This window comes from Lathyrus oleraceus, chromosome 2 (assembly GCF_024323335.1).
Source record: "Lathyrus oleraceus cultivar Zhongwan6 chromosome 2, CAAS_Psat_ZW6_1.0, whole genome shotgun sequence".
NCBI classification, from domain to species: domain Eukaryota; kingdom Viridiplantae; phylum Streptophyta; class Magnoliopsida; order Fabales; family Fabaceae; genus Lathyrus; species Lathyrus oleraceus.
In genome coordinates, this window is record NC_066580.1 from 191,920,568 (window position 1) to 191,945,493 (window position 24,926).

The window sequence follows — 24,926 nt, forward strand, 5'->3', positions numbered from 1 at the left end:
TCAGCTTGCCAAACCAAGTGGAATTGGGCCCTCCATGCGCTTGTACAGACCCATGCATGGAGGCCCTTTCCATTCATGCACATGCATTGCTCATGTATGCAGCTACCATTTGCTATAAATAAGAGTCCAAGGCTTCATAATTTCACAACCCGAAGGCACCTGTTATGCTGCAAGAATCTCTCCATAGCCTCACTTAATGGAACTCTCTCTTTCTTTTCAAAAATTCAGATCTAAATTTCAATTACATTGGTTGATTTCTAGATCTATAGTTCCTTAACCTTGCTCATCTTCATCCTGAGATCATACTGCAAGCAAAAGCTTTGAAGAATCGTGCTCTCAAGGTCCACATTTCAGAGGTGGACATCCAAACTTATTTTCTTCGAAACTCATTGTCTATAGCTTATTTCTTGCATTTATTGGGTTGGCTGAAGTCCTCTCATCAGAGGCAATTGATTGATGCTTTGAATTTTGAAAATCCATTAAGTTTCAGTTGAACACCACAAATTTCAACCTCTGATTTCTCTCTCCATGGAAGTCTAGAGTGGAAATAGTTGGTACAGGGGTGATGTACATCACCCCAGCTTTCCATTGATGTGTAGATCGTGGCATTTGGTTGAGGTTGCCATGTCTGCAACTCTCACCGGAACAGGAGACCTCGCCGGAGAAGACGGTGGTGTACACCACTGTCTGGTTGCCAGATCAAATCCTGGCCGTGCGATCTCTTTTCCATATCTAATCTGGATCCTTCATTGTTATGACTTATTTATTGGCAGCGTGTTTCGCATTGACTTGAGTGTATGTTGGACGCGCGCATATGATCCATGTGATGTGCCAGCTCAATTAATGAGCTCCTGATCCAACGCCTCGCGTTTTTTCTTATTTTTATTTTTTGATTTTAATTTTAATTTTATTTCTTTTATTCCATTTCATTTCAAAAAATCATATCTCACTCATTATTGATCCAAAAAATGTGAGACCAATTACATTATTTCTCTTTTAATTTCTAATTTCTAAAAATGATTTTTAATATTTTTTATGAATTTTCTCTTTTTTGGTTATTTTTAATTCATTTTAAATAGTTTTCAATATTCAAAAAATACAAAAATATTTTCTCAACCTCTTTGAATGATGATGGATCTATGAAAAATATTCTCATCAATTTATTAATTGATTTGAGATTTTAATTTAATTAGGTTATTTTTATGCATTTTTAATTGATTAAAAATAGTTTCTGGTTTCTAAAAATGCTGAAATTTTTTGTCAAACTTTGTTTGACCCTGTTGAACTTAGGATGATCCATTTGGACTTTTCAAAGTTGATTTGAAATGGATTTGAAGTTTGACCTTTAATTGTTTATTTTAATTCAAGTATTATTTTAATTTTGAAAAATACCAAAAATATTTTATTTATTTCTTGACTTCTAAACTTCATCTTGCTTCTGTTTACTAATGTTTGACCTTGATTCCATCTATCTTTGGTCAATGTATGTTGATTACTTCATTTGATTTCCATTAATGCACTTTCTTATCCATCTTCTTCTTCTTCTTTTTTGATCAATGAGTTAAAGATTGGTGGTTAGCCTTGATGTATGGGAGGTTTAATCTTCCTTGATTCAAATCTAATTCATCTTGATCATAGATCAAGTGAATGGCTTTGCATTAAGGATAAGTTGCTTCCTAATCAAGCAAAGAACCTAAGTCAGTACAAGATCATTTCTCATCTTCTTTTGGCATGGCAAGTTGTAGGAGCTTGATTCACTAATCAAGATCTCTAACTTGTGTTTGTTGCCTATACTTTTATTGACCGGTCTCAGATAGGTGTGACTACTACATTAGTCCACTTACGATTGCTTAACATAGCGCTAAATTTCCTTATGGCATACTAACACTAACCATTGACTATTAACATTTAATTCTTGCACTTTACATTTATGCAATTTAATATTCTTGTACATATTATTCATTTGCTTTCCCCCTTTGCTCATTTGAGCACATGTTTAGGTTAATGCAATTTGCCTTTTGCTCACTTGAGCATATAATTGTATATATTATTATGCTTGTGTTTTATTTTGATTGTTGTGAACCAAATGCAAAAGTGGACAAAAAGGACTTAGATTCTAGGACATTCCCTATGCAAAAATGGAGTAAAAAGGCCTTAATGTTGAAGATGGATCGGAAGGACCAAATCTCTAAACTCATTCTTGTCCATTCCTTGTTGACATTATAGAACTTTTTGATGTGTGTGTTCTTGTGCTAGGGATTCCTATTTGAGCCAAAGTGAATAACCATTGTCATGTGCATCTAAAGTGAGAGATACAAGAGCTATTGGAAGATTCCTAAGAGCTTTGCTTGATTGATTGATTTCTTGAGTATACACTTATTTGCTTGCTTATTCCAAAGGATGGGAGCTACTTGGATCATCAATATGATCTCAAGAAGGGAACTCAATTTGTGGTCTTATTTCTTATCCTTCATCTCTTGTATGTTTAGGACTTAGCCATTCTTCTTCTTCCCTCCACTCTAACCCAAGCCAAAACTTTTTGTGCAAACATTAACATTTGCTTTCAAACATTAGAAACCTAAGCATTATGCTTTTGATTTTCAAACCTTCTTTTCATAACACTTATTTTGAATTGAATCTTTAATTCAACATTGACCATATTTTTGTAAATACTCTTCATTGGTAAATATAACTCACTCAAATGTTTTTTGTGGAATGGCCACTCTCTTATCAAAACTTTTCATAACCTTTAGCTATTAGGTTTGAGTTATCCTTGAGGTAGGTATAATACTCACCTACATTCTTAGTGATGGACAATGAGTCTTCCATGCTTATTATAGGGTTAACCCCTCACTAGCATGTTGAAGTTATCCTCACATGGTGGATTTGTGGTTTTAGGTTGAGTTTTCTCCCTTGGATGACAAAAGACCTTAAGGCTTTTGGACCAATCAATTCACCAACTTGTTTTGAGATTTTTACCCCGAACTACGAGGTTTTGATCCTACCTTTTTAAGATGGTACGTAGGCAGTGGGTTTATACATTCAAACACAATATTGTAAATAATTCGTACATTCTTCTCTCATCTCCCCAATCATGTTTGCATAAATAATTTTCACAAAATACCAACCTACCTTACAACAAATTATGAAAAGGGCTCCCTAGGAGTACCTAGGATGTTTTGGGTGCTTAAAACCTTCCCATTGCATAACCAACCCCCTTACCCCGATCTCTGACATTTTTATTAGTTTTTGATTCGATAAAACTTCTCGGTTTTTGTTCGCTTTCTAACCTTTCCTTTGGATAAATAGAAGTGCGGTGGCGACTCGACTTGTATAGTTTACTTTTGATTTAGTCAATAAATCTAAAGATAACGAATACCCCGCTACACAGATGAACTCAAATGGATCTTCAATATTGTATCAGATGAAGTTTCAAATTGCAAGCACTTGGTTTCTAAAAGTTGGCATTGGCCAAGTCCTTTGCATAGGGAGTGTTGCCTAAATTCTAAGTCCAATTGTCTCAGATCAAACCAACAGTCCACACAAGATATTTTTTAGGGTTTTTTGTTCTTATTATGTACATTAATGGTCAAAGACCACACAAGCAAGCACAATATACACAAACAGAATATATCACACAAATATGGTCCAAGTGGACAAAGTGAAAAAGGCATTAACATAAACAATTAGAATGGTATGAATAATGGCAAATGAAAAAGGCCTAAAAATAAAGTGCATTAAAGTAAATTACTTGAAATTAAATGTTAGTTGTTAATGAGTTAGAAGTTAGTATTGCTTTTGCTTTTGCTTTTTTCTTTAAGTCATTCTTTGGAGAGCACTCAACCCACTTATCACAAGCATGGATCCTTGAACCAAGACATCTTCCAAAGGAAGGAAAAAAGGCCAAGTTTCCACACAATACCATGAAAGAGGGGAGACTTACAATCTCACTAACTATAATGCTATGCCTTTTGTGTCAAAAATGTAGCGCTATGTTAAACAATCGTAATTGGACTTATGTAGAAGTCACAACTATTTGAGGCTGGGCAATAGAATTTTGGTGTTAATGCATGTTAGAGACATAGTATAATGGACTATGCTCATGAAACATACCACACACAAAAAGAATATGCAAAAGTGGTGGCCTAATCTCATCCATACTTATGTTGATTTTACAATCAACTAGCCTTAGGATGTAGAGATATCATAGGTTCATGACATGAATGCATATAGAAGGGAAATGAGATAAAGAGGGAGGGAAGTGGATCAAACTCAAATTGGACAAAGGAGGATTTTTACCAAATTAAGATCAGTCATTCATTTTGGGAGATGCAATGTACATTCCATCAATCCCCTAAATCCAATGATCTTAACTTAACAAAGTCAAATCAACCTTGACCAAGGCCCAACAACACAAGTCAAACTTACAAAGTCAATCAAAATGGCTCAACACAATTATTTGACATTTATTCAATTTTAAAATACTAAAAATAATGCATTAAATTAAATATGGTTGGTCAAATTCCTAAAACCTCATCAAAACACCAAAGAAATCTCCATGAGATTTATCATAGGTCAAACAAGGTCAAAGGAACTTGGAGAAATTTTTTCAGAATTTTTGGAAACTTAAAAGTATTTTTAAATAATTAAAAATATTCACAAAATCAATTAAATCATGAAAAATATTAATAATGATCCAAAAAATAATTTTAATTCAAAATATGAAAGAGGATTTTTTAAATTTTTTTGGTGAAACTCTCATATTTTTTGGATCAATATTAAAATTAATATGAATTAATGAAAATCAAAGGAATAAAATAAAAATTAGAAAATACAAAAAAATGTGGACCACTTGATCTCCCTCATTAATTGAGGTGGCAGATCAAGTGGACACAAACGCGCGTTCCATGATGGAACTTAGTCAGTGCACCACACAAGTGGTAATCAAAACCAACGTCTGTGATTAAAACATTTTAAAATGGATAAATGGCTATGAACCTTTCCACCTCATTGCCGGAGAAAAAGGTCGGTCACCTTCTCAGGCGAACCTCGCCAAATTGGTTCAATCATCACCATGATAGAAATTAAAAAGGAGGACATGATTTGAAAGAAAAAATGGCGTAGAGCACGAATTTGACCTCAATTTTAACTAACTCCAAATATATAGAAAGATATGAGGAGTTGAATTTTGAGGTGTGTCAACTGAGTTGCTTCGATTTGACCTCAAAGCAACTCAATCTTCTTGCCTACATTGGTAGGACTTCAGACAACCAAAGATCCAAGAGAATTGATGAGAATTGAGTGAGAGTAGAAGAGAAGAAAAAATCTGGAAAATACCTTCAATGTTGTGCAGAACTTGCTTTTCCTTACTTCAATTCTTGTTTGATCTTGCTCCAATGACTTGCAGAAGTGGATTAGGAATGGTAAGAAGCTTTGAATCCTGGAGTTTTTTAGTCTCCAAACAGTGAGATTCAAACTCAATTTTCAAGTGAAAATTATCAGGTTTTCCTTTGAGTTGTGAGGGTTTGAAGAGAGGGGGTAACGCTGGCGCGCAAGGATCCTCTGAAATGAGCTCAGAGGGTCTCTATTTATAGCAAATTCAAGTGTTATTTGCACACTTGCAATTTCTTCCAAATTTGGCAATGTCATGTGCAAGCTTGCATGGGCGTGTACAGGCCCATGATGTAACTCACTAAGGTCCAAATGCAATTGTTCTGAAGTTTGAATGAAGCTTGAATGGTAAGGCAATGTGAAATTATCATTTGAACTTTTGATTTTTACCAATGATGCAAGCATGTTAACACCATGCGCAACCCTAGCAATCTTTTTCCAAAATGAATGAATTAGGACTCTTTGGAAAGCTTAGATCAAGAGGAACAACTCTTATATTGAACACTTTTCCATTTGGAACTAGGATCAAAGTGAATTTTGAGGTGGAAGTTTGGAAATTTCAACATGTTGAAAATTTTTCTAAGTGTCAAGTCATATACTTCAATGTTCCACCTTACTAAACTTTTTATGTGAGCTCCAAATGAGAAAAGTGTCTTCATCAAAGTTGTATCTCTTTAAAATACCTTAAAAATGGTCACCAATTTGACATAATTTTGATTTATAATGAGAGAGTTATGCATTTTTGAAGTTGAGGAAAATCACTTGTTCAATGGTATTGGTTCAAAATGGCCTATAATGTATCCTCATATCACATGCTCATAAAAGTTGATTCAGCTCTCACTCCCAACATAAAAGTTGAAGTATACATCTTTAATTTGATTGTGCAACTTGTAAATATTTAATCTCATAAAAAATGAGCAAGTTATGGCCTTGGGAAGTTGACTTTCAAATTAGGGTTTAGACAAAATGACCTATAATGTTTCAACATAGAAAATGACTTTACAAGCAAAATTAGCTCTAGACTTCAACTTGAAAGTTGTTTGTAATGTCATTTAGAGTAACTTTTCTCTTGGAATAATTTTCATAGGGTGAAAATTGTAGGATATAGGGTCTAGGGAGACCCAGTTTTGATTAGACGAATTCATTTGGCCAACCACCATCAACCAACTTGCTAACTTGCAATTCTCTTGACTTTTTTTAGGCTCATGGTAGATCATATATGCATAGGATGATGAATTTTTAAGTTCCCCTTGATAAATTTGATCAATTGGTGAGGAAGCTTGGTGAAGAAGTTACTCAAGATACCTAGATAAATTAGGGTTTCCAAGGCAAACCAACTCCAAACCCTTGAAGAATGCTTGATCGAAATAACATGTAGAGATCATTGGACTCATACATGATGCTTAGAGACAATGTGGATCAATCCTTGGTTGTGCTCTTAGCCATGAGGGTCTTAAACCCTAGATATGAACTTGATAAATCAATGAGGATCATGCCCTACCTACAAAGAGTTAGGCAAATGCAAAGACATATTTTTGGTATTTTTGTTAGTAAAAATGATAATATACAAGTATGGTATAATCATATAGTGCTTCATGATCTCTCCCAAGACAAACCCAATGAAAGAGGGGTAAGAAGGATGCCAATGTGTGATCCCAATGCAAATGCATATGATGAATTGTATGAGGGATCTTAGGGTCAAAATTGGGGTCTTACACTACTCCCCAACAAATTGAAGAGATCAAATTCTTAAAGCAGAATAACCCCTATTCTAACACTTACAATCTAGGTTGGAAGAATCATCCAAACTTCTCCTGGAAAGATCAAAAAGGGAATGTTCCACAACAAGGTCAAGGTCAATATCAGACTCAATATCAACAACAGCAAGCTCCAAGGAAAGAAGACTGGGAGATTGCCATTGAAAACATGGCAGCTCATAATAGGCAATTTGAAGAAGAGACTAGAAACAATCAGAAAAACACCACCGCCTCTCTAAAGAATCTTGAAGTTCAGCTGGGGCAGATAGCACAACAACTAGCAAGTTCTCGAACACCAGGTTCCTTACCAAGTGAAACAGTTAAAAATCCGAGAGGTCAAGAGAATATTAGTAATTTCACGACGAAAAATAAAAAGGATGCTAAAAAGAAAAAAGTTATATCACCGAGCGATCCGACTGAAGAGGAAATTAGAAAGGAGACTGAATCGGTGATTAAGTTGCCCTACCCTCAGAGAGTGACAAAGAAGGAACCTAGCGAGTCAGACTTGGAGAAATTCATGACAATGTTTAAAAAGGTTGAGGGTCATATGTCTTTGTTTGAAGCACTCGAAAGAATGCCCATGTACAAGAAGTTCATGGAAGAGGTAATGGCCGAAAAGAAACCAACAACAGAAGAACAGGTAGTCTGGAAGGAAAAGTATAGTGCAAACTCACTGGGGCAGAAAATTCCTAACAAACAAAAGGATCTGGGAACGGTAACAGTACCATGCATAATTAAAGAAAGAACCTTCAAGAAGGTACTAATAGATTATGGAGCTAGTGTGAGTTTGATGCCATTATCAATCTATCACAGGTTGGGTATTAAAAATGTCAGTGATACAAAGACCAATCTGAAGTTTACGGATCACTCAAGAAAGGATGCATATGGTATAGAAGAAGACGTACTGCTAATAATAGAGGACTTGATTTTTCCTGTTGATTTTGTAATCCTAGACATACCTGGAGATGATGAGACACCCATCATTCTGGGTCGACCTTTCATGCAGACAAGTCGATGCAATCTCGACATGGATCAGGGTACGTTAACCTTGAAAGTTCACGACAAGGAGATAACATTGAATGCTATTGAAGACCATGAGCTAAAGGAAGATACATAATCTCACTATCAAGTAGGCTTAATCAGGACAGAGGCGAGAAGGCAAAGTAACATACCAACATCAAAGAAAGATACAGGAAGGCCCTCTCGACTCTCACCACTACCATTAGCCACCCTGAATGGAAAGAATCCTATCTATATTCCAAAAACCAAGAGAAAGAAAAGAAAATGAAAACAAGGTAAGGAGATGAAGGTTAAAAAGGACTCGTGGCACAAAGGAATCCATACTGATGAAAGAGACAGCTTCCTAGTTTTGGACAAGAGGTGCAATAAGTTTTTAAGGCTGAAGTACCCGCCATAACAAGGGGAATGAACCATCGAGCCATGCGATGTTAAACGAAGCGCTTCGTGGGAGGTAACCCATGCAATCTTAATTTTAATCAGTAGAGTACTGTGAGTTTCCTCCTTCGCTCTTGTTCGCAAACATTGGAGCCAATGTTTAGTTCAAGTGTGGGGGAGATTTTATGTTATCTTCAGTATTGTTATTTTCAGTATTTTATTACTTTCCTAATAATTTCGTTATTTTACTTTATTACATTCTATATTTGGTTTTTCTGTTTTAGGGTACATTATGCTGCAAGTGTTTCAGGTTTGTGTTGTTATTGTGAAATTAGTAATGATCACGACTAGGAGTGGATGAAAGGATCACTCAACTTACCATTACTTGTTGTGAAGGATCTCCCCAGGAAGTCGACACTGCTGAAGAAGAAAGATCGGACGCAACGTATACAGCTTAACCAACATAAGTGCCCCGTGCATTCCGAAGTAAGGAAGAAGGCGCTCCATACTAGAGGTATTGTGGATACTGTCAAAGCTTAACCTAACAGGGTGAGTCATAGAAAGCCAAACACATTGATCATCATGAGCGATATTCAGGTATGTCTTTATCACTCTAAATTTGCGTAGATTCTCTAGGACTGTCACTGCATAACTACACACACTAAGGCACGTTATTTGAATATAACCTTGAGCCTTTCTAGCCGTCCCAATAATTCTATCCTTTGTAAACCCCAGTTGAGCCTGTATCCATTTTTTTGTTTAACCCCGTAAATGTACCCCATGGCCAAAACACTTCCTTACCTTGTTCAAAGTCAAGTTGATATTATTAAACTGTGTTGAAATTCTAAGTTTGGGATAAAACCCCATGAGTTCTGAAAGCCAAGGTGAGTGCGAAAACAGAGAAAAAGAAAAGAGAAAAGAAAATAAACTCGAGGGTTCAAAAGAAGCACGAGCCAAAGAAGGGCACTTGGTTGAAAAACAAGAATAGAAAAGAAAAAAAACGAGCGAAAAAACAAAAAATTTGAAGAAAGGAAAACGAACCAACATAGTGAAAATAATGGTAACATTGACTCTGAACCAAAAACCACTTGTTTCCCATTTTGTTTGACTATCCACACCATAACCCAAGCCCCGTTACAACCCGAAAGACCTCAAAAAGAGTGTGTGTTGTGTGTAGGTGATATGAAAGGAGAGACTATTCAAACTTGCGAGTTGATATTGTATATTCTGAATTATAAGTGAAAACAATTAACCCTGAGAGAATTTGTGAGAATGTGATATAAGCTGACAGGTGAAATGGTGCTTCGAAGTGGAAGTGCGACTAAAAACTCATAAGGAAAAGCAGGACCCATTGAAGGAAGAGTGAAGATGTTAGCGAATGATCTCAGCAGTGTTAGGAAGAATAAAGAATCTTGGAGAGTGATATGCAGTGTCATCTGAAACATTACTTGAGGATAAACAATGATCTAAGTTTGGGGTTGTGATCAGTCACCATTTTCATTAAATTTTCGTTACCGTTCCGACAAGAAACCGAGGATTTTGAGACACTGTGCAAGCATTTTGGTACTTTTTAAGGCAATTTTACTTCTCGTATAATTTTAAGCATTTCCATTCATTGTCATGTTTTACTTCATATTTTCGTGATTTTACGTGTGGGATGTCTGTGTTTTTGTCCAACAGGTCCAGGTGGAAGAACCGAGGAACTCGGAACGAGACAATTTGGAATTATGGAAAGCAAAGGAATGGAAAAACCCCGGTACAGGAGGCCTGACAGGGCCACCCGTGTCACTTGACACGGGCCGTATCAGGCAGAAGGAGCATGAAAAAGGAAAAACAGTAGCCTGACACGGCCACCCGTGTCAGCTGACATGGGCCATGTCAGGCCTTATCCCCAATCGTGTCAAGCAACATGGGCGTGTCATAGGAAGTAGTGAGCCAACACGACCACCTGTGTCAGCTGACACAGGCCGTGTCAGCCCAAGACCAAAATTTTCCCTTTTCGTCGGGCTTTTGAGTATTGGGCTTGCAGAGAGATTTTGAGACATGTCCACCTATTGCCTGTAATTTTCACTATATAAGAGAACCTTCTACCAAAGAAAAGATCATCTTGGAACGAGGCAAAACACAGTATTGTCAAGCAATCAAGTATTACAGAGAGCAAGGAGTTCGGAGAGCTGAAGGTTTTCATGAGTGGAAGCGATTGAAGATCGAAGTCATCCAAATACTTGTAATGTGTAACTTTTATCTTGCATTTGTTTTGAACAATATTTGTAGCTAAACCCCCCAATGCTATGGGGGTGTCCCTGATTTAGAATTGTAACGAGTTTGAGTATACTTTTGCATTTATAATATTATTCTTACAGTAACCTTTTGATGTGTTTAATGCTTTCTCTTTCGGACCAATCGAGATTGTTTTGTGGTTATAAATTAGGTTGGACCGCCATTGATAAGGTTTTCATAAGGTTACTCTGCAGTAGATATCACCTAGGACTAGGGATACCCTGTATGAACCAGAGTGTTCTTCATATAATAAAGCTTAACTTCACCTTAATTGCCTATGGACATAGAAATTAGGGTATATTGATTAAAGGTTTTCTCACCAAGGACTTGGGAGAAAATACCCTGAGAACTGGTAGTAATTGATATTTGTTGATGCAATAGTGACTCAGAGTTGTTACAGGGATAAATCATACACCTTCCCTGTCATTGTTCCTCTTACCTTGCAAACCCTTATTTTCATCCTTATTTGCCTTTACCTTTATTTTTATAATTTTGAATCTAAAAACCCAAATCATACTTTATGTTTAATTGAATGATAATTTGAACTCGATATTGACGTGCAGTCCTTGAGATCGACATTCGGGGAATTTACCCGTTATTACTATAATAGGCAAAATAGTACACTTGCTATTTTTTCGATCAAGCTCCAAGAGGATGGAGGGAGAAACTAATTCAGTGTCTGTGGGGAGGAAGATGAGGCCTCGTGTCAGAAAGAGTTCTCAACCTCGTCAACATCAACATCAAGTTTCATCAGTGATTCCCGTGTTTTCCAATATTTCCAACAATCAATCAATTCTTATTCAGCAACAACAACGTCAATAACAACCGCAACAAAGAACCAACTACAACAACAACAATAATAACCAGCAAAGCTTTGAGGGGAAGGAGGTCTCCTTTGACCCTATTCCTATGTCGTATGCAGAACTATACCCGTCCTTGGTTCTCAAGAACCTCATTCAACCCAAAAATCCTCCGCAAATTCCTAAGCCACTTCCATGGTGGTTCAAACTTAAACCTCACTTTGCTTTTCACCAGGGAGCCCCTGGCCATGACATAGAGAACTACTATTCGTTGAAGTATGAAGTGCAAAAGCTAGTGAAGAGTGGAATGGTGTCCTTTGAGGACAGAGCACCAAATGTGAAAGCTAATCCATTGCCTGCTCATGGTAATGCTTCTGTTAACATGGTAGATGGTTGTCCTGGTGAGTACAAGGTTTATGATGTTCGCCATATCAGATAATATTTGGTGGAAATTCATAAAGACATTTGTTTGGTTAGTGAACGTGAGCATGACCATGATGGTTATGTGATTTACAGTGTGAACCCTCGTGGATGTGTTATTGTCAAGAGGGATATTCAAAGGTTGATAGATGAAGGGCTTATTCAGATTTTCTAGTCAAGAGATATAGATGATGTAAATGTAATCATGCCGGTATTCAAGACCCCTGAGTGGGTAGTCATCTAGTTTGATAGCAGCAACAACAACAATGTCAACAGATTGGTATCGTCGTTAGTTATACGGTTAGTGGGTCTTGTCCCGTATGCATCCAATAAAGATGTGCCTTATCAATATAATGCCACAATGATTTAAAATGGTCAAGAGGTTCCTCTACCAGTTGCAGACTCCATGGTGAATATTACTGATATTGTAAAGGTGACCCACAGTGGTCGTGTGTTTGGTTCGGTTTTTCCAAGAGAGGTAGAAGATATTGTAGCAAGTAAGAAGGCAGAGATTCCAGTAGCGGATCCAGTTAGTACTTCAGTGTGTCAGTCAGGTGAATCCAGCAAAATGAAGACTAACGATGATGATGAAGTGTTGAACTTAATCAAAATAAGCGAGTTCAATGTTGTAGAGCAGCTGCTCCAGACTCCGTCAAAGATCTTCATGTTGTCATTGCTAATGAATTCTGAAGTACATAGGGAGGCATTGCAGAAAGTACTCGAACAGGCTTATGTTGAGCATGATGTGACTTTGGATCAGTTTAACCGTATTGTTGCCAATATTACTTCTTGCAATGATTTGAGCTTTTGTGATGAAGAGCTTCCTGAGGAAGGCATAAATCACAATTTGGCATTGCATATTTCGATGAATTGTAAGGAGGATGTTATGTCCAATGTGTTAGTTGACACTGGTTCGTCTTTGAATGTGCTTCCAAAGTCAACTCTATCAAGGCACCCCAATGAGATACAACAACGTGATTGTCAAAGCGTTCGACAGTTCTCGAAAAACAATAATCGGTGAAGTGGACCTTCCTGTTAAGATAGGTCCAAGTGATTTCCAGATTACTTTCCAGGTAATGGATATCCACCCGACCTACAGTTGTATATTAGGAAGGCCATGGATTCATGAAGCTGGAGCAATGATGTCTACTCTACACCAGAAGTTGAAATTTGTGAAGAACGGCAAGCTTGTCATTGTTGGTGGAGAGAAGGCATTACTGGTAAGCCATTTATCATCTTTTACGTATGTTGAAGCTGGGGAGGATGTTGGAACGCCGTTCCAAGCCTTGTCTATTGCTGGGGAGAAGAAAACCATGTCTTCTTTAAAAGATGCACAAAAGGCTATTGAGGCTGGCAACATCGATCAATGGGGCCGTATGATAGAGATTGTTGAGAACCGAAATAGGGCTGAATTGGGATTTCAACCAGGGTTGTTCAATGTCAAAGCTGAAGTTATGCAACCAAGTTTCCGAAGTGGAGGGTTCATTCATGGGAATGATCAACACTCAGCTGCTGTGATTAAAGACAATGGTGATGAAGACGAAGTGTGCGCCAACTTTATGACGCATGGACAGACTTGCAACAATTGGGTTGTTGTTGATGTTTCTACTATTATTCATCACTCTAAGTAATTTATTTTCAGTTTTTAAGAAAAATCCTTCTCCCATGCCTAAGGGAGAAGTGAACATTGTTGGGCACTTTTATTATTATCATCAATAAAATACAATTTTATTCATCCACATCTATGATGTTTTATTTTTAGATTTTGCTTTTTTGAAAATGGTAATCACAAAAAACATAAATAAATAATGATCTTCCATTTGCATAATATTTGTTAGCACTCCACTTCTCTAAAATCAAAATATCAAACCATTATGCATGTTGGTTCTCAAACCCATTGAATACAATGATCCTACTCCCTCTCCAAACTTTGATTTCCCTATGTTCGAAGCTGAGGAAGAGACTGATGATGAAGAAGTATCTGATGAATTATCTCGTTTACTTGAGCATGAGGAAAAAACTATTCAGCCATTTGAAGAGCAGATTGAATTAATCAACTTGGGGCTGAAGATGATATGAAGGAGGTCAATACTGGGTCTCAACTGTGTCCAGAAGCTAAGAAGGGGTTGATTGATCTTCTTCAAGAATATTCCGATGTGTTTGCTTGGTCCTATCAATAAATGCCTGGTTTGGATTCTTAGATTGTGGAGCATAGATTGTCGTTGAAGCCAGAATGCCTGCCGATCAAGCAGAAGTTGAGAAGAACTCATCCTGATATGGCAATAAAGATCAAAGAGGAAGTGCAAAAGCAGATTGATGTTGGTTTTCTTGTGACCTCCGAATATCCGCAGTGGGTGGCCAACATTGTGCATGTTCCTAAGAAAGATGGAAAAGTCCACAAGTGTGTCGATTATAGAGATTTGAACAAATCTAGTCCGAAAGATGATTTTCCTCTGCCACACATTGTTATGTTGGTAGATAATACAACTAAATTCAAAGTCTTTTCTTTTATGGATGGATTTTCCGGTTATAATCATATCAAGATGGCACTTGAAGATATGGAGAAGACCACATTCATTATGCCTTGGGGAACATTCTGTTATAGAGTGATGCCTTTCGGTTTAAAGATTGTTGGTGCAACATACCAGAGAGCTATAACAACTCTTTTTCAACATATGATGCATAAAGAGATTGAAGTTTATATTGAGATATGATTGCCAAATAAAGTGATGAAGAATAACATGTTGAGCATTTATTGAAGTTATTCCCACGTTTGAGGAAATACAAACTCCGCTTGAATCCCAATAAGTGTACTTTTGGTGTTTGTTTTGGTAAGTTGTTAGGCTTTATGTCAGCGAGAAGGGTATTGAAGTCGATCCTGTCAAGGTCAAAGTAATACAAGAAATGCATGCGCCTAAAACTGAGAAGCAAGTCAGAGGTTTGCTCGGCCGCTTGAACTATATCTCAAGATTTATATCACATATGACTGCCACATGTGAGCCTATTTTCAAGCTTCTTCGGAAAGATCAGTCTTGTGATTGGACCGAAGATTTCCAGATAGCTTTTGATAGTATCAAAGAATATCTGCTTGAACCTCTGATTCTGTCTCCGCCTGTTGAATGAAGACCCTTGATCATGTATTTGATTGTGCTTGATGAGAGTATGGGTTGTGTTCTTGGTCAACAAGATGAATCTGGAAAGAAAGAATACGCAATTTACTACCTCAGTAAGAAGTTCACCGACTGCGAGAACCGATATTCTATGCTTGAAAAGACTTGCTACACATTGGCTTGGGCTGCTAAGCGTCTGCGCCAGTATATGTTGAATCATACTACTTGGTTGGTATCTAAAATGGATCCAATAAAGTACATTTTTAAGAAGCTTGCTTTAACTGGGAGGATTTCCCGTTGGCAGACGTTGTTATCTGAGTATGATATAGAATACCAATCTTAAAAAGCGATTAAAGGTAGTGTCTTGGTTGACCATTTGGCTCACCAACCAATTGAAGACTATCAGTCAGTGCGATATGATTTTCCCGACGAAGAGATTTTGTACTTAAAAATGAAAGATTGTGATGAACCATTGCTTGAAGAAGGGCCAGAGCTTGGTTCCCATTGGGGAATGATATTTGATGGAGTTGTTAATTCATATGGTAATGGCATTGGGGCAGTGATTATTACTCCTTAAGGCACTCATTTTTCGTTTACATCTAGATTGACTTTCAAATATACAAACAATATGGTTGAGTATGAAGCTTGCATTATGGGGCTTGAAGAGGCCATTGATCTCATAATCAAATATTTGGACGTCTATGGAGATTCAACTTTGGTTGTGAATCAGATCAAAGGTGAAAGGGAGACGAATCAACCCGGTTTGATACCATATAGAGATTATACGAGGAGGATTTCAACTTTATTTACAAAGGTTAAGTTTCATCATATCCCCCGAGATGAAATCGGATGGTAGATGCTCTTGCAACGTTGGCTCAATGATTATGGTGAAATTTTCGAATGAAGTTCCCAATTTGACTGTGATGCGTCTTGATAGGCCAACTCATGTATTTGCTATTGAAGAAGTTAAAGATGGAAAGCCGTGGTATTTTGATATCAAGTGTTTCCTCCAAAGTCATATTTACCCGTTTGGGGAATCTATGAAAGATAAGAAGACTTTGAGAAGATTAGATGGCAACTTCTACTTGAATGTGATGTACTTTACAAGATAAACTTCTAGATGGTTCTGGTCAGATGCGTGGATAGACACGAAATAGACCTGTTGATGACTGAAGGCCATGAAGGTTCCTTTGGTACTCATTCCAATGGACATGCTATCACAAAGAAGATGTTGAGAGCAGGTTACTATTGACTGATAATGGAATCTGAATGTTGCAAGTTTGTGAAGAAATGCCACAAGTGTCAATTTTATGCAGATAAGATTCATGTTCCTCTGACACTATTAAACGCCATTTCCTCTCCATGGCCATTCTCCATGTGGGGAATTGATATGATTGGCATGATTGAGCCCAAAGCTTCGAACGAACATCGTTTCATTCTAGTGGCTATTGATTACTTCACCAAGTGGATTGAAGCATCATCGTATGCAAATGTGACCAAGCAGGTTGTGGTCAAGTTTATCAAGAATCAGATTATATACCGGTATGGTGTGCCAAGTAAGATTATTACTGATAATGGATCTAACTTAAATAACAATATGGTGGAAGCTCTTTGTAAAGACTTAAAGATTGCACATCATAATTCTTCTCCCTACAGACCCAAGATGAATGAGGTTGTTGAAGCTGCGAATAAGAACATCAAGAAGATCATCCAGAAAATGGTTGTAACGTACAAGGATTGGCATGAGATGCTCCCATTTGCTTTGCATGGGTACCGTACATCCGTCTGCACTTCAACATGGGCAACCCATTTCTCTCTTGTTTATGGTATGGAAGTTGTGATCCCAATAGAGGTTGAGATCCACTCATTGTGTGTCTTGATGGAAGCCAAGTTGATAGAAGTTGAATGGTGCCAGACCAGATATGATCAACTGATTTTGATTAAAGAGAAAAGGTTGACTGCCATGTGTCATGGTCAGTTATATCAACAAAGAATGAAGAATGCATTTGATAAGAAGGTCAAGCCTCGTGTGTTTAGAGAAGGTGACCTCGTGCTCAAGAAGATTTTATCTTTCAAACCATATGCTATGGAAAAATGGACTCTTAATTATGAAGGCCCATATATTGTTAAGAGATCCTTTTCAGGTGGTGCTTTGATTCTTATAACTATGGATGATGAAGAGTTCACTCATCCTGTGAATGCTGATGCAGTCAAGAAACACTTTGCCTAAAAAGAAAACAACAACTCGCTAAGTTGAAAACCTGAAAGGGCGGCTTAGGCAAAAATGAGCGTCTCGGTGGATTGAAAACCCGAAAGGGCGGTCCAGGCAAAAGTTAGAGACATAAAACAAAAAATTTATCCCGATAGATTGAGTACCCCACCTTGGGGCAATCTAGGAAAAATTAGGGATTTATGGCAAGTAACTGCATTTGTTTGGTCCTAGTCCTGGAGGAAGTTTTGAGCAAGTCATTTGGTTCTGATTCATTATTCTCAACCAAGGCCAAGAGCACAACGGATAGTTAAGTTGGTAGGAGGAGGAGTGATCATTGTATTCAATGTAGCCCTTTCCCATGTAAATTACCATTTTCAACTTTTGTAAAGATCTATGGAGTCTTGTCATTTACAGACTACCATTCTATTAAATAAAGTTGAGCTTTTTATCCAATTGTTTCTACTCTTATTTATTTCAGCTAAATAAAATTGAATTTTTATGATGATAATTTTGAAATGAATTAATAAATGAAAATCATTTTTCTTAAATAATAAAAACAATCACTTTAAGAACAATCGATTTCAGCAAGGAATATCAACAACAGTCTGAAAATAGGTAAGTCTTGAAATACGAAGCCGTGCTGGTCTTCCCCAAGCAGTTGGTTTAGTTATTTTTCCCCAACAGTTCATCAGGCATTCCCCAGTTGAGTTGTAGGGTCACATCCTCAGCAATTGGCCTATATCCCCGTGCAAGAGCTTTATCTCTTGTATTCCCCGACGAAGTTCATCTTCAGATATCGAAGATCTCTCGTTTTCGGCAGTGTTTGGCTCTGAACAACGTTTGGTCCTCTGTGAGGTTGTCTCCCATTTGATATGGTGTTAACCTAAAATTCCCCGCAGAGTTGACAATTTATATCCTCAATAGATCTTTTCTCTCTCTCTCTCTCCCTAGCCAGGGTTGAATTATTCAGAGCCAGATGATTTATGTTCATCCCTAACATTTTTCTCCAGTTGGTGTTTCCATCTTGTGGAGATTAGCCGAGTGTTGCATCAATTATTCAAATTTATGATATTTATCCTTCGTGTTGTTTTGTCAGCATAATCATCAATCATATACATACATATTCATACATCAGATATTTCATTATGCATTTTTATTGCATTTGATCCCCTGCTACAGTGATATTATTTCCCCATGCAGATTTGGTGCGTTTGTCCTCCTTCAAATGTAGGGTGTCAGCCCCTTAAGCAGAAAGAGTTTAACCTTTCTCATTTCCCCATTGAGTTATTTCCTCGTGGATGATCATTATTTCAGTTTCCCCTAGTTAATTATATGGATGGAGTCACTCCCCTTGAGTTATATCCCCATTGGGTTGAGTCTTTGTTTGAACGTTTCTTTCTAGTTACTACCTATATATATTTTTTGTCCCCTGAGAGTCTGTTGCCCAGTAATTGGTAATATTCTTCTCGTTTTTTGAGTATGTTACTTTTTCCCAATACCCGGTAAAATTAATCTACTTCCTTTGTTTCCCCCTAGCGAATTCGTTTTTATGTTTCCCCAGGCAGTATATCCTTGATATGTTCATCCTAACCGATGACGAATATTCTTCCTTTATGGTTTTCCACTCAGTAAAAAGGTAGTTGTAATCCCTACTTTTATTCCTCAGAGAGTGAATCCTTTAAACATTCATCTTAACCGATGACAGATTTTCTCCTCTTGGCGGTCTTCTGCCCAGTAACTGGTAGTTGTAAATCCTGTTTTCCCATGCTAAGTCTATCCTTGATATGATCATCTTAACTGGTGACAAATATTCTCTCTTTAGTGTTCTCTCTAGTATCTAATAGATATAATTCCTATTTTATCCCCGACAGTCTATCCTTGATATGTTCATCCTAATTGATGACGAATATTCGTCCTTTGAGTTTATTCTTGATATGTTCACTTTAATCAGTGACGAATATTCTCTCTTTGGTCTTTTGCTCAGTAACCGATAGTTGTAAATCCTATTTGATATTTTCCCCAGCAGGATATTCTTACCCAGTAACTGGTAACGAATACGCCTCTCTTTCCTCATCGAGTCATCCTTGATATGTTTACCCTAATCGGTAACGGATGTCCCTCTGTCAGAGTATATTATCTTCCTGCCCGGTAATCGGTAATAGATAATATATCCTGGTACTCCTGTGTTGAAGATCATTCTTCCCCAGTTAAGTTTGATTCAGGCATTTCAACTTTGTTCTGATCTACCCGTTTTCCCCATAGAGTTTCCCCTTTTCCCCAGTTGGGTCCTTCCATTAATTTATTTTCATGGAAATTCCCTTCGTGTCTCCAACAGTTTTCAAGTCGTAGTATGGCTTATGCATAACTTTTACCCCCAAAGTCTTTGTCTCCCTAGTGAGTTTTCCTTATGGAATGCAGTATGCTCATGTGGACTTTCAGTCTCTCCGGATTCTTTCCTTTGTGGCAACATATTCACCATAAAGATTATTTTAACATTCATATCATATGTATCACGAGGTCTCTTAGGGACCAAAATTTGTTTCTATATGTTGTTATTTAAGTCCATTCTACTCAGTTGATACAGACATTTTAACCTTCACATCCTTAGTTAGAATGTCCTTAAATAAGGGCAGCTGTAAGACCCCAATTTTGACCCTAAGATTCCTCATGCTATCTCATCATATGCATTGACTTTGGGATCACACCTTGGCATCCTCCTTACCCCTCATTCATTGGGTTTGCATTGGGAGATATCACCAAGCACATTTGATTGTATCATATTTTGTTTTTTATTATTTACTAACCAAAAATATGCCAATGTATAATTTGTTGGTTTTGTAGGTAGTGTGTGTGTTCACCCATGCTCCATCAAGCTCATATCTAGGGTTTGAAACCCTTAATTCAAGGATACTAATTAAGATATGGTTCACAATAACTCTAGACATCATATATGGATCCCCATGGTCTTCACATATCACTTTGATCAAGAATTCATCAAGAGTTTGAAGCTTGTTTGCCTTGGAAGACCTAATTCATCTAGGTATCTTGTGTGACTTCCTCAGCAAGTTTCTTCATCATTTGATGAAATATTTCAAGGGATACTTCATATTTCTTCATCTTACACATATATTATCCTCCATGAGTCCCAAATATCAAGATAATTTCAAGTTTGCAAGATGGTTCATGGTGGTTGACCAGAGAAAGTCAACTGGTCAAAACTGGGGTTTCCTAGACCCTATATCCTACAAGTTTTTTCATATGAAAATTATTCCAAGATAAAAGTTACTCCTTAAGACATTCCAAACAACTTTCATGTTGAATTCAAAATCTAGTTTTGCTTGTAAAGTCATTTTTTATGGTGAAAGATTATAAGTCATTTTGTTTGAACCCTAGTTAGGAGGTCAACTTCCAATGACCATAACTTGATCATGAGATGAAGGACATTCAAGTTTCATGATCAAATTCAATATGTCCTCTCCAACTTTTATTCTTGGAAGAAATTAAAATTCAACTTGCAAGTGCATGTGCCAAGAGGAAACATTATAGGCCATTTTGGGCCACTACCATAGAACAAGTGATTTTCCTCAACTTCTAAAATCAATAACTCCTTCATGCCAAATCCAAATTAGGTCAAATTTGTGACCAAATTTAATAGGTCTGAAATATATACAACTTTTATTAAGGAACTTTTTCCATTTGAATCCCATAACAAAAGTTATTCAAGGTGGAAGAAGTGAACATTTGAGTTGGTACTTAGAAAATTTTCAAATATGTTTGATTTCTCAAACTTCCACCTAAAAATTCATCATGATCCAAGATTCAAATGGAAAAGTGTTCAACATTAAAGTTGTTTTCCTTTATCTCACCTTTCCAAAAAGTCTAATATCATCTCATTTGGCCAAGAATTAAAGGACTTGCGCATGGGTTCTCTTGAAAGGATCATTTGGATGGATTTCACATTCACTTTTCAATCTACATTGCGTGAGTACATAATATGATTTCAGCATCACACATGAGTGATTTTGGACCTGATAGCATCATTTGATGGGCCTATCACTCGCCCATGCAAGTTTGCAAGGGAATTTCTATTTTTGGCCAATTTTGGAAGTGGGTGAAAATCAAATGCAATGCCTATAAATAAGACCCTTTTGGCTCAAAATTGATGACCTCATGCCCAAGCTTTGAACTTGCAATCCAAACCCTCACCATTAAAGGATAATCTTGAAGGTTTTCATTTGAAAATTAAGCTTCAAATCTCATTCTGTTTTAAGATTGAAACTCCAAGAGTCCAAGCTTTTCCTTGATCCAATTTAACTCCTACAAGCTTCTGAAGCCAAGCCAAGGCCAATTGGAAGCAAGATCAAGCAAGTTTGAAGCTCATTCGAAGGTGATTTTCCAGAATTTTAATCTCTTTGATTCTCTCTCAATTCTTCACTATTCTTTGTGATTTTTGGTTGACTGAAGTCCTACCAATATAGGCAACAAGATTGACTTGTTTTGAGGTCAAATCGAAGAAACTCGATTCATGATCCTCAAAATTCAAATCCCTGTATCTTTTTATATACTTGGAATTATATAAATTTTAGGCCAGATTCGTGATCCTGAGCATTTTCTCTTTGAAATAGTGTCATTGTTTGTCATTTTCCATTGAAATGAAGTTGGACCAGTCCGATGAAGGTCACCAGAGAAGATAATCGAGCCCTAGCTCTGGTGGTATGTTGGCACACCTCATGGCCATCTGATCAGGTTGGAACGTTGTAATCTGAGCCATTCTTCCTGATTACCACACGTGTACACGCGTTGACTGCAGAACATGATGGAAGCGCGCACTTGCCCATCCGATATGCCACCACAACTAATAAGGAATATCTGATGACCCTTGTTTTTTCTATTTTTATTTTAATTTCTGATTTTTTATTCCTTTAATTTTGTTTAATTCATAATAATTTCATTTTTAATCCAAAAAATATGGGACTTTCACCAAAAATCTTTAAATATTTTTCTCTTTCATATTCTGAATTTAAATTATTTTTTGGATTAATTTTGATATTTTTCATGAATTAAATATATTTGTGCATATTTTTAATTATTTAAAAATACTTCTAACTTTTCAAAAATCCTGAAAAAAAATTCCAAGGTCATTTGACCTTGTTTGACCTAGGATAAATCTCTTGGCCATTTATTTGGTGTTTTGAAGAGATTTTAGGTTTTGACCAAATTAAATTGTATTTTAATGCATTTTAAAATTTATTTTTAATTGATTAAATGTGTAAAAATTATGTTGAGCCATTTTCATGGTATTGTGATGTTTGACTATTTGTTTGGGCCTTGGTCAAGGTTCATTTGACTTTTGTTGGATTAAAACCATTGGATTTAGGGGATTGATGAAATGTACATTTCATCTCCCAAAATGAATGAATGGTTTTAATTTGATAAAATTCTCCCTTGATCAATTTGTGTTTCTATCTTCCCCTCGCTCTTCATCTTCATCCCTATTCTTTCCCATTCCCTCATTTGACCAATGAAATCTCTAATGTCTTAAGGCTAATTGGTTCATCAATGACCTTGTGTCAGATGAACCAATACAAGTATGACTGAGATAGGCCACCCCTCTTGATCTTTTCTTTTAGTGTGTGGTATGTTTTAGGAGTTTGGTTCATTATACCAAATCTCTAACATACATTAACACCTAAATTTTTATTGCCCAGTCTCATATAGTTGTGACTTCTACATAAGTCCAATTACGATTGCTTAACATAGAGCTAAATTTGACCCTAATGGCATAATATTCTAGTAAGTGAGATTGTAAGTCTCCCATTCTTCATGGTATTGTATGGAAACTTGACCTTTTTTCCTTTCATGAGAGCTAGTGGCATACTTGTTGAATTATCCAAGTTGGAGCCATTCTCATGGAAGATGTCTTGGTTTAAGGATCCATGCTTGTGAATGGATGGTTGAGTGTTCTCCAAAGAATGACTTAATCAATTAAAAAACACCACTAACACTTGAATAACCATTAACTAACATTTGACTATTTCTTATTAATATTGCTTTACTTTCAAGTCATTTACTTTATGCAACTTAAATTTCAATCATTTATCATTCATTTCCATTTACATTCCATTTAACTTGTTTATGATTATGTCATTTTTATTTTGCTCATTTGAGCCGTATCTTGTGATTGTGTATATTATTTGTGCATTTTGATTTTGTTTGTGGTCTTAGGACCTTAAAATACCTTGTCATACCCCAAAATTCGCCTCACCCTTCACATTGATCATATAGATCACTAACCTAGGCATTTTCATATCATTATGAGCATGCATTTCATCTACATAAGCAAGGTTCAGCATAAGAAGGTAGTGACTTGAATTCAGAGCTTTATGCTTACACCTAGTGGAAACTATGATCTCTCAGCAAACTTGGGGTGGCCCCAATCAAACCCTAGCATGGAGATGTGTGGGTATTATGCTTATATATGGTGTCAATGGTGGTTTCTTGGGGGATCAAGACCCTGATCTAGGGGTCCTCACTTGGTCATGGTTCCATAAACCCTAATCAGGTCAAACTCCTATTATGTGGCCTCCTAACCCTAATTTCAGCTGGCACATCATCATTCATGATGCTTGATCTCCTTGCTTGGTTAAATGGCATTCAACAACTTCTTGTTCCTGGTTCATTCATGTGGAGGTCTTGGTTATGTTTCTATTCACCATGCTCATGATCATTGATTCTAGTGTTTTGTCTATATAGGTTGTAGTTCATGGCACATCTTGATCCTCTCTAAGTCCTTTGTTTCATGATTATCATTGGAGTGTCACTCATGATTAGTTCAGTCAATGTCATTATACTATCCATTTCACTCGAATTCAATACATGTTCAAGATCCATTTATTCATATAATATAACTTCAAATTCATTTCAAGAGCCATTCAGTTCAAATACCAATCCAAGTTCATTCAAATGAAGAAATGTCATTCATTACATGATCATAAAAGGTTCATTAGATGGAAAAAATACAAAGAAAGATGTGTTGACCAACAGTTGACTTTTTGACCAACAATTGACTTTTTAGTCAATAGTTGACTTTCTGGTTAACTTTGACCAAAGTCAACCCAATTCCCCAAATTCCTAAAACCCTATATCCCCAATCCCAATTCTGATTCCATTCTCAATCTTTAACCTTTGACTGTTGTTTTTTGGTTTGCCATGTGTTGTGAGTGGTCATAAAGCTCAATTTTGGCCATCATGTTACTTTGTTCAACTATTCACCCTCCATATGCACATGACCTGCATGAAATCCAAGGAAATGAATCAAAGTCAATAACACAACACTGACATGGTAAAAGACAACAGATGCATAAAACCACCCGGTGCCACATCGCCGAGTGAACAAGCAAGTACTCTCATGCATGATAGCAAGGATGTGCCTAGTGATGTCAGTTCAAAAAACTCAGGTTGGAGATGGTCAAAACAACATCTGTTGGTCAGGCCAGAAATCTTGCATCTACTAATTACAGGTGGAAAACATGATGGTTACTTTTGGTAGTTGCTGAATTTA